Source organism: Ylistrum balloti, unplaced genomic scaffold (assembly GCF_031769215.1).
Source record: "Ylistrum balloti isolate Yb309-2 unplaced genomic scaffold, AGI_CSIRO_Ybal_v1 Utg370000, whole genome shotgun sequence".
Taxonomy (NCBI): Eukaryota; Metazoa; Mollusca; class Bivalvia; order Pectinida; family Pectinidae; genus Ylistrum; species Ylistrum balloti.
The window spans coordinates 1,516,938-1,528,814 of record NW_026782078.1 but is presented as its reverse complement, the minus strand read 5'-3'; the positions used below and the strand labels follow the sequence as shown (position 1 = coordinate 1,528,814).

General features: G+C 33.4%; 1 long non-coding RNA gene across 2 annotated transcripts; it reads right to left on the bottom strand.

The window, feature by feature from the left end:
• Positions 1 to 1,781: 1,781 nt before the first annotated feature.
• Positions 1,782 to 11,450, bottom strand: LOC132548058 (uncharacterized). Of its 2 annotated transcripts, XR_009554141.1 has the most exons (8): positions 11,211 to 11,450; positions 10,879 to 10,990; positions 8,341 to 8,412; positions 7,586 to 7,703; positions 6,952 to 7,077; positions 5,290 to 5,372; positions 4,700 to 4,804; positions 1,782 to 4,268 (listed from the first exon to the last, which is right to left on the bottom strand). It is a non-coding gene; the product is annotated as an uncharacterized LOC132548058 (long non-coding RNA). The 2 variants fall into 2 exon arrangements; XR_009554142.1 differs by lacking the exon at positions 10,879 to 10,990.
• Positions 11,451 to 11,877: the final 427 nt, after the last annotated feature.

Sequence of the window (11,877 nt, the reverse complement as noted above, 5' to 3'; positions counted from 1 at the left end):
TTCTCTCGTTACATGAAATTACAAAAAGGTGAAATACATTTTTGCTTTTGCTTTCCTCAAGCAGTATCACTCTGAAAGCTTAAGGTATTTTTTAAAAATTGTTTGAAATCTAGATGTTTTAAATAAGATTATTTGCACAAAAATGTCCGTTAGATACAAGAACTTGAAAAAGTTCTCAATTTACATATATCTAAATTAAAATGTCTGTATTTTTTACTTTATATTTTTCGTTTTTTTTTTATATGTATGTTTTTTTATTCTTAATTTTCATTTTATTTATTCTATTTGTTGAAATGCCTGAAAGGTATTCATTTTATCAGTATTAAATGCAATGAAATGAAAGTAATGTGTTGTTCACTTTTTTCAAGCCGGTCCAATTTGGTTGGCGCTTAATTCCGTTTACACTGGTTAGAAAACTACCTTAGGAAACTCCTAAAATACGGGTGAAACCGATTTCAAAAATAGACTTTGGGATTTTATTGGATAAAATCATGTACATGTTGCTGGTTGTAATAGATGATTGGTCAAGTTCCATGCAACTGAGATCAGGGTTTTCTGCCACTCATCACGACTGCTTGCTGTTAGGCAATGTATAAGGATGCCTATTCCCGGCTTTGTGAAACTTTTACCGTATCTTTACGTGTGTAATAGTTACAAACCACAGTTTAATAGGTGCATGGTTCAACTAACAAATACATACTCGCTGTAATAGGAATAGTATTACATATTAGTCAACAATTAAATATTTACAAAAAATGCTGGTGTCACCATTAAGCGTACAAGTTCAGTCCGATTTCAGGGGGAGGTAACTCGAGTACAGTGCACAATATTGTTGATATGAATATAACTTTGTCACACGAAAAAAATTAACCAATTTTCCTTCCTCATTATCACATTATTGGCAATATGAAGGCTGCCCTGTGAATTCCTAGCTGAAAGTTAAATGTCAGTGAAAAACGCAAATGCTTTCCATTTGTTGAACACAAATGTGATCATTTCATTTTGTATTTTGCTAGTCAACTATATATGTATTTCATACCTCCATTTGACAGGACCTAGCACAAGATGCAAGGATCATTGTAGTCCATGTGAATTTTAATTTGGTGTAATAATTTGATATGTGCTATAAAATTAAGCATGTTGTATTATATTAAAGCACCAAAACAAAGGAAAAGAAAATACACCATGTTAATACATAGAACAATAATAAGATATATGCACAAATACTGCTTCCAAATAAATGATAACCGACGTTTTTCCAACACAATATATTTGTCACAGTTTTCATGAGAGAATGAATTATAAATTGTGTCTTTGTTAAAAATATGGTGGATTATGGACTTTTTAGACTTCACAGACAGTTTGGAACAGTTGATGCTCACAATAAGGTACAAGTTATCCCGAACGTCACAGATGAATCACATCTGATGTTGTCTACCAGACGATTCACTTCAGATATAACAGTCTGCAACTTCCTGAATTAAATGGTAATTTAAGCCCAGAATTAAGGACAAGTCATCCTAGACGTCATGGATGAATCGCCTCAGATATTGATAACTGGACGAATCACCTCAGATATTCCTGACCGTCATTTTCTTAAATACAACAGTGGTTGAAGCCCACAATTATGGACAAGTCTTTCAAGAATTTACGAATTAAACTCCAGTATCGCCAAATGGACAAAACCACCTCAGAGATGTCCACTCTCATGATCATAAAATATCACAGTCATCAAACATACAAATGAAGCAGAAAACTGTGTTTTGTAAATGATCCATTTTTAATCATGATACAAAGAAAATAACACTTTGGTTGTTTCAATAATACAAAACAGGTTCAGAGTGTGAACATGAAGATGAAATTACACTCATGAATACACATAAACAAAGGTATTCTTACATAATTGTAAATTCAAATTTTCATTATAAACAAGAGACCCATGGGCCATAAGGTCATCTAACTACAAAACCTTGCAGATGATCTAAAAATGACGAAAATTGAAAACTTACTTTTCCAGATCTGGACACCATAAAAGAATTTTAAAAAAGGTAGAACTATTTGGTAGCAACCATACTCATATCAAATCTTCTAATTCTTCAACCAAAATTTCAACACTGCATGATAGTGTCTTGACAAAAGATTTTGCCCAATGGTCTTAACAGTCACCTGAATTCCATAAACATTGTTTGTGTTATATACATCACATAAATCATCTTGTTAACATAGTTAACTGTCATCCTATATTATGGATTCTAATAGATTTTGAATTAGAGAGAAAAAAAATTCTATATAAGCTTCTGACTTAATACCCCTCCCCAAGCGAAAATGCAAGGATCATGAAATTTATAATTTGGGTTAAAGCATCTCAAAAACTCTTCCATCTATGAAAAGTATTTGATTCTTCCACATCTGTGTGTTGAGATTTTCGAAAATTTGATTCATTTCGACACCGTCCCAGTCTCCTAGGTCAGAGACATTGTACTTCATTCCATTGGCCATGAAAATATCTACCAAATTTCATTAAAATTGGCTCAGGGGTTTTCAAAAGAAGTAAAAAATGTGTATTGTTTTACAACAGATGGGCAAAATGCAAGAAATTCTTTACAACTCTTTACTATCTAGTATGAAATGCTGTTTAATTAAAGTAATAATTACCCAGCCAATGTTTCATAAACAGGACCCCCAGGGGCCTTAAGTCATCTGAATATAAAGATCTACCCGGTATGTATGAAAGAGGACAAATAAGCCTAAGATAAACTGCTCAACTACTCTACAGCATACAAAGATACTGTTTGGTCATAAAAACATTTTCTGCAAACTTAAAATCATATTCTTTATACATGCTACTACACAAATGCCATTATTCCGAACCTATTGCTTATTGAAAAAAAAAATTAAATCTCAACTCACTTAACCCAAGAGATCTTTAACATAGGTCAAGGTCAATTACTTGAAAACGATTGTCTTCATCCACAAACATTGAAAAACCAATTTCAACAGCCTTGACCTTTTTGTTATTGACAAGAAGTCATTAAAGGTTTTAACAAATTTGACCCTTTTGACCTTTAAAAAGTGAAAATATAGATAACATGAACATACTTGGTAATTCATTCCAGCATACTATGGGCCGGTTATCAGAACTTTTGGGATATTGAGAAGAAATCATTTAAAGATTATTAAACATTTATACCTGTGACCTTGAAAATGGGTCGAGGTCATTCATTTTATCAAACATTCTTGACAGGAATTTTACATACTGGGCATATTGATATACTGCAAACTTAGAAATTCATCCATCCTTGGTCAAGTCAATGGAAATATTGTATTCGTTATCTACAATTAGTATTGGCACATTTTTCTTCCTTTTGATTAAAAACTAATCACTGTTTCAATGCTGGTAAGTGATTTTTCATCAAGAGACTAAATTCATACAAGATACCATCTGCATTTGCTCTTTCTTGCTGTTTAAAAATATTTTTGGTATCAACAACTTGAAAAATAAAATCAACTCCCTTGAATGTTGTTTTTTTTTTTTGTGTGTATAAAACTTCTCCACAAACTGGTGCTGTACATTATAAATATATACAAAATACTAATCCAGAATTTCTATACAAAACTGTACTATGATATATATACACACCTTGATCCCAGTTCATTCCTGTTGCATGAAGGGATGACAACGGATGCACAAGATGTTAAAAATTATGATATAAAACAAGTGGTCAAAACAAGTATTAACAACATAAAGAATCATGTTTGACAATGTTAATAAAAAGTTGGTAATAAATTATTTCACATTAGAACTTGGATCAATCCATTGTCTACAAACTGCTCCCCAATGATGAAAAGAACATCTATTTATTGTCGGTTTCTGACCCACAATCACCTTTTCTACAAATTTGAACAGCAGAAATAGCATGAAACAGTTTTAGGTTTCCGACCTGCATTCAGTTTATCCACAATTCAGAAGAGTTTTTTTCCCAGTACATCTTCAATTTCTTTCTTTTCCAAATTTTTCCATCATTAACCCTGCTTAGGTCAATTGCTTTCCCACATTGATGTGGTGTTGGCCGTATTTTTGTTTCTTGAAGAGCAGCAGACTTTCGTTTTTTTATGAGCTAGGATATGTATTCATCATCAAATTTTTCAGCGATAATCTAACACAGAAAAATCACATGGCTCAATGGCATCTACAATGTCAGGTGATGTCATATTGTGTAAATCCTCAAATTCATCCAGTTCAGCGAATGATGACTCCTGGATAAGGTCTGTAATAAAGATATCTTCATATAATAATGGCCACTTCAGTCATTTTATTTCTAAACTGTTTTAAACCAATATTGTTCAGATAGTCATTTACAGTTCTTTAGCAATATGAAAATATATAAAATAGATACTGGGGCTAGGTCATGAAGGTAAGAGGCAATTACTAAGCCTGGTGATAACAAAATAGTGTTTTATGGTTATTCAGAAAAGATGATGGTGGTCCAAGAAAGAATCTGTTTTCATTAGAACTGATGCACTTTTCATTACTAAAATATTTTAATTCACACTTTTAGTCTAGTAGTAATGATTCTCTGGTGTGTCAGAGCAGCAAACAATACTAGGACTAGGTTTTTGAAATATTCTTTGGATTAGTAAATTTTTTTATTTATAAGTTGAATTGAAGCACCATCAATCTGATTCAAAGGAAACAAACCTTCTATTTGGATGTCTTGTAAGGATTTGTCCGAAACTCTCCCACACGGTCTTGTAGCAGTAGTATCTTGGCTATTTGTGTTTTTTCTAAGACATCATCTGTGCACTTTGAGCATAACAATGTTACACATATTTATAAAAATCATATTTGAAATATAATCCCTATGCTTGGTAGCACAGCACTTTATATTGTCAAAAGTAGAAGAATTATGGGAATTTTTTCAAAGAAAATAAAAAGTTTATATATTATTTATCTAGCAATATCTATCATCAATTTCAAAAGTTTTCCTGAAAAATATCTATGGCTGAATAAATTAATGCATTTGTTCTCACTAAATACCTGATATTTTTGTAACTAGCCAACTTTTTCGCGATAGAATGAAAACCTGCGTCACTTAATTTGACCAGATCACTTCGCACTAAAACATTTCATATGATTGAATCAAATTTTCCCATTGGAAACCTGGAGTGCAACATTTCCATCACTCTGCATAATGGTGAGATTTCAAAAACAAAATGGACAATGTTTAAATGGATCACAGCCTTGGTATATTGGATGTGTGAGCATCTTATTTTGTATTTTCAAGTTACCTGTAATGTATCTAATGATTGTCAAGTGAGTGGCCCATATGATTGATAACCCATTCCATTTCATTTGGTTTTGGATCAAAGACCTGAAACAAAAACAGGGCATTCGAATAAGTAAGGCGACTCATTCTGACTTCTATTTATATGGGCAATTTAATTTTGTTTCCTTACACAAATACAGTATTAAAATTACTCGGCTAAATCAATGTTTTCAAGACATATCAAAATTTTCAAGGAGTTTCAGGATTAATTCTCAATTCAAGGGATTTTCAGGCTCTGCACAAACCCTACCTCTGTGTAAACACTGCTGGCAGATATGTCAGCAATCAAAATTTTCGAAAGTAATTTTCAAACACTTGACCTAGAAAAATCCCTGCAACCAATGGGATTCCAACCCAAACCTAGAAGGTGAAAAGCTGGTGAACCATTGCGAGTTTTCATCCTAAATGATATTTTCTGTCCATACTTTTGAAATACAGTATATCTAGTTTTTTTATCTGTCTGTGTTTCTTGACCTTTGACCTTAAAATTTCTCTGCCCAACTTTAACCTCTGACCTTAAAATTGTAATTGGCTATTCTTCATTCAAGTTCTTACATCATTCTTACATACATGTATACAAAACGTGTTTTTTCCACCTTGATTTAACAGCAGCCTATCCCTTAATAAAATAAAGTAGTGTTTTATGAAAAAAATATTTTTGGATTTTGCATCATTTTGGGACAAAAACTCAAATTTTGACTAGGGGAAACAACTTTTTTCAGCTGCAAAACAAGGCAAAAAAAATTCTGATAATAGAAGCAAATTTTCAAAATCCAATATCAATGTTACTGATCCATTTATGTCAAGTTTCATAGCAACTGAGAAATGGTTTATGAGAGATGTTACAGGTTGATAAATAAAATGGAACAAAAGGCCTAGTGGCCTTGATGGTCACATAAGATAAGCAATAAAGGTTATCAAGTGTCATAAAAAAGGAAATTGTGACACTGAATATAGACAGTGTCAATATATGCATTCCATCAAAACTGTCATCATATATTGATTATTCTTATATACTTATTTCCTGGTTATTTTTGCGGTGTGGCCATGGGTGATATTTTTTCGTTCATTAGATCACCCCATCCTAAAGGTTTTAATTAAAATTTGAAAAATAAATCCTTGTTAAAATTAGTCTTGGACAATGCCGGGTTTCATTTTTTTCAGAATAATAATAAATTTGGAGATTACTATTTGAGCAGTTTCAAATCTGTGTTTATGCACCAAAAATCAGCTTTACAGGAAGTGAAATTTTCATAGTGTTTACATGTGGTCATGTTATGAAGAATTTCTGAGTTGGAATTTGCTGAGATGCAAGTGGTTTGTTACCATGACAGTGTTGTTGATTTTAAGATAGGTGTTTAGAAACAAATTTCTTCTATAAAGTTGTAGTGTTTGGTTGAAATTAGCAGTATTTTTGCATTTAGCAATTTTTCATTAGGTAACCATGGCAATCACATGCACAGACAACCCCTTCCCCTGCCAGAGACCACACAGAAATCTAGCACTGCTGCAGCATTTAAACAAATGTCAGACATACTGTAAAATCACAAAATATCATCATGGATTTAATTGTTTATATGTGAAGTGGAATCATCAAGGAAATTTTTAAACATGTGGATTATACCTTTTCAGGCAAACACAAAGTATTCTTTTCCAGGATCCCTGCATCTCTTCTAACCCCTTCATTTATGAGGTAGTCAGTCGGTTTCCTTGCATCTGCTGGAATTATAATAGGTACTCCTCTTCTGGTCTGAAAAGAGGGATTTTTTTATTCAGTAACCACTGAATGAGGCTTTCACTAACAAACATTTTCCTAATATTGGATTAAGTAAAATAAATAGTATATATTTAATCAGACATCACATTCAAACATACTACATTTTGCAGTCATTAACTTGTGTTGTATACAAGGTATGTAAAGGTTTGGGAAAAAAGCATGTGTTCCATGAACCCTTGAGGTCAATGGCATTGAACATATTGCTGTTTTTTTCAATTTTTATGTGTTTATAATGTTTATTTTAGCATCATGACGGCATTTGTCATGCAACAACTTGCATTGTCATACTATAAATTTGTTGGTTGCCACAGACACTGTCTGGACAATTATGTAATCAAACATCCACTGAAAACTATATGCACAGGCCTTCTTATTAGTGGTACTATAGTTTCAGTTTGGTGTAATGCTTTGTGCTTCATAAAAGGTTGAACCAATGCACCATTCATCCCAACAACTCAGATATAACAAATTAAATAAAAACCTTTCCTCACACTGTGATAACCACCTGGTTCTCTAACAGTTTCCTTTCAAATGTTGTACAATCTCCAATCAAACGCTGGACATCTTCCCCCTCTTGTCACTCTTTGTAGTGTGTCAATCTGGAAATGGTTTAATGGGATATTTTGCACATTTTCTGGCTGCATTCTATTTAATGACTATTGAAACTATTGCATCTAAACACCTTTACATACAACTGTCCTGACACTATCAAGGTTACATGAACATTCAGAAATCAACCTAGTTAGATTTATATGGGATTTCTTTCATTCTAATATTGTATGTCATTTGTATATGGAAACTGAGCACAATTTTCATTAAAACATATATACATGCTATATGTAATTTTGAAAAGCAAAGTAATTTGTGCAAAATATCCCTTTAAGTAAAAGGAGAGTAATGAGTTATGCATAACCCACTGCTCTCTTGACCCTTGATGCCATTTCTAATACTTGGAAACTCACATGTACGTTATGTAGGATAGAAACTGGGGTAGATGCCTTCACCGTTGGGTACATTATTTTTCATCAAAAACATTTGTAAGCGTCGGTTCTGACCCAAATTTTTGTATCCTTTGATGGAATATTTTGATTGTGCACAAGTCCATATGAATAAGAAACAAGAATATTTACAAGGAACTTGTTATGATGATTGAGAGTGCTTTCAGCAGTGGATCATATGTGTGATTCATTTTCCTCAGCTTTTCAAATTCAACTCCATAACTGAATAAAATCTTACCCAATAGCCTGGAGCTCTCCAGGTCGCCTTTGATTGTACAGGAGCAGACTTGCAGAAACAACTTCCCCCATTCTACAAAAATTTTCCAGGTCCTTTTTAGACAAATTAAAATCAGCAATGGCAGCTTTCAAGTGCCCATTGAGCTTGTTAATGTCATCAGGCTCTGGAAGTTTAGGACTTTTCCTATACATCCTCTGCTGCAGAAGAACTTTGGCCAGTTTTGTGGTCCTCATTCTTCTCTTAAACATTCTCACTTCTCTCTAGCTATATACATCAAAAATTAAACATTCTCACTTCTCTCTAGCTATATACATCAAAAATTAAACATTCTCACTTCTCTCTAACTATATACATCAAAAATTAAACATTCTCACTTCTCTCTAACTACATACATCAAAAATTAAACATTCTCACTTCTCTCTAACTACATACATCAAAAATTAAACATTCTCACTTCTCTCTAACTATATACATCAAAAATTAAACTAATTATATTTCCTTTAAATTGATTGGTTATTACCAAGTGTGGAGAGGCAGTTAATCTTTTTTTTTTACACAAATATTTTATTATTTGAGCAATAATTGAGACTGCCAGAGTTGGGGTCCTGGGGTCAGTCCCTTACAAATAATGCCATCTCCACAGAAGGGTTCTCGCATACACCATTCATACGTACAAAATATATTTACATAGTCAATTTTACCATAGTTTTTTTTTCAAATATCTCCAGTCTTTTATCACAACTTCTTCACACCACTTTCAAACAGGTCATTGTATAGTTTTGTTTTATACAAGTTGATCAAAATTTTCACATACCTTTCACACATAACACATTCTAAACATCTTGTAATAACAAACAAGGACCTGTGGACTGATGGAGGCCTTTAGGGGGAAGGTTGGGGTTTATATTTCTTTTGATTAAAGGAGACTTAAGTGACATAAATCCATTTTAATGCCTAAATGATGACACCTCAAGAACAAAAAGCTGAAGAACTTTGATATCAGTAGATGAAAATGAACATAAATTATCTCGGACCTGGAAAAATTCCCCATTTTTGCTCAAAATCCCTCAGAGTTATTCTTTGAGGCAATACATTTTTCAACAGTCGTTACTTTTTTGAAAAATGATTTACATGCCAAAATGTTTGGTATTAAATGATGAACTTGACTGTAGTATATGTGATGTTTTGTGAGGAGGAGAAAGTGGTTTAAAAGCTTACTGAACTGTTGATTTTGTTACCTTTTATCAAAAATAAGACAAATTTACAGAAAAAAACAAACAATACTACAGCTATTCATGTCTGGATGGTTTATCAAGCCAAGAAAGACACAAAACAACACTTATGTTTATAGGTGATCAGTCTATAAACATAAATGCTAACTATAAAAAAAAAGACTAATGTATTTAAAAAAACAAGAGTACCGCAAAGTGGAACAAAATACGCCCGTGAATATCCAAAACTGCAAAGGGGCATAACTCTTATTCAAATCGTCTAATCAAAACCCCATTCAGGAAAACACAATTTCATATCATGGTGATTAAGCCTACCAAGTTTCATAAAGATCGGCTGAAAAATGCTGGGAGATCTCCGGACAAGATTTCTATACTTAAATAAACAAAGGACCATAACTCTTGTTCAAAACACCAAATCAAACCCTGTTCAGGAAAACACCACTTCATATCATGGTGATTAAGCCTACCAAGTTTCATAAAAATCGGCTGGAAAATGTAAGAGATCTCCAGCCAAATAAAAGTTTACGACGGACGCCGGACAGAGCTATACCATACGTCGGTCTTTCAACAGGCATATAAAAATTACTAGCCTAACTTTTAACTGAAGAGACTTACTAGAAGATTCCAATGAAGAAAAAAAATCTTGTTGACAATATTCAATACTTATTATGGATAAAAAATGAATTGCTTGAAAAATATTCAAAATAACTTGCAATTTCGTGAGCACAAACTTGAATAACACACTCAGACTTAACTTTCATATCATAGAACATATATACACCATTGCATAGTCACATAGGAAAACTCTTAACATGATGCAATAATAATTATATTTCAATTCAATTTACAATATTTTGATCCCATTCGTGAAAAGTAATAAAAATATTTACAGTAATGTCATCTTTCAAGTTGCAATAAAAGCACCTCTAGAATTGATTTAAATTTGGTCAGAAGAATTCTTGGTTGTAGGGGAACCAAGTTCGTATTGATGGAGGATCTTGGACCCCCAAGGCCCGAGGGGTGGGTCTGAGACTAAAATGTGGTCGAATAAGAGAAATAGAGGAAAAGCTTTGTGGGAAGGGAAACCAATTTTGTATAAAAGCTGTGAGTCTGACCCCCAAGGACCTGAGGGGTAATTCTTATTATCTAAAATAGAGACGAACAGCTTTAAAAACTGAATTGAAATTAAGATATATTGACTCCGTTTAGTCTGAAGGGTCTTTGTGGGAAGGGAAAGGAGTGAGGCCAAATGAGGAAACAGATTAGCTTCAATTCAAATCAACAAAACCAGGTGCACCATACACACCCTAAACCTTATAACTGCAGTCACCTCCCTCCAATACAGTACTGCCTTTCGAGGTATTCAGTTACAACAGCTCCAATACAGCAATGCAAGGTCATCTCCTCCCAGAGTCCACCTTGAAATTTCAATCCAAGAGGACTTAATACTTTAAAATATCAACAAAAAAACTGTATACCATCGGTTTTAGTAAAATTGGTGATGCTGCACTACCATTGTGATTACTGTTGACAAAACAAATCTCAAAAAAATCATACACGAATGATTTTAGAGGATTAGGTAAAACAACATTCACACAGCTTAATATTCATCACGATTACTCTATTAATGTAACATACCTAAACTTGGTACAACTGTACCCGACGGCAATCTACAGCTACAGTCCTCCAATCCAGGGCAGCCATGTGAGGCAATCAGCTTAAACAGATCCAGTACAGTACAGTCAGCATTTTGTGAATCCCCAATATCATCCTCATAAATCCCCGCAATCATCATCATCTCCATGAAACCAATCACCATCGCTGCTATAACCATATCAATCCCTGAAATCATCACCATTACCTACAACAGCTCCAGTACAGCCATGTCGGGTCAGCTCATCCCAACATCCCCCTGCAAGAAATTCATACTTAAGATTATCAACAAAAAACTGTAAACCCATCGGTTTTGGTAAAATTGGTGATGTTGCACCACCATTGTGATTACTGTTATACATGCCTTTAGGTTGGGTATTTCAAATTACAGCTTTTTCACTTAATCTCTTTGACTGGACAAGACCAATATGTAAATTCTTATACCAGACTGTCTTTCTGTTTTGATGACCAATAAAAGCTCATATGGTTTTCGGGTTGGTATTTCAACTGTCAATTATATTACCAAGAAATGGTGTGCCATACTCAAAGGTCAATTCTTGCACCATGAATGTGTCCATCTCTTGATGTCTAGATGCTATAACAATAGTTTTGGAGGGGTTGTTCAAAACTAAATTCCTCCTAGAGGTCTTCA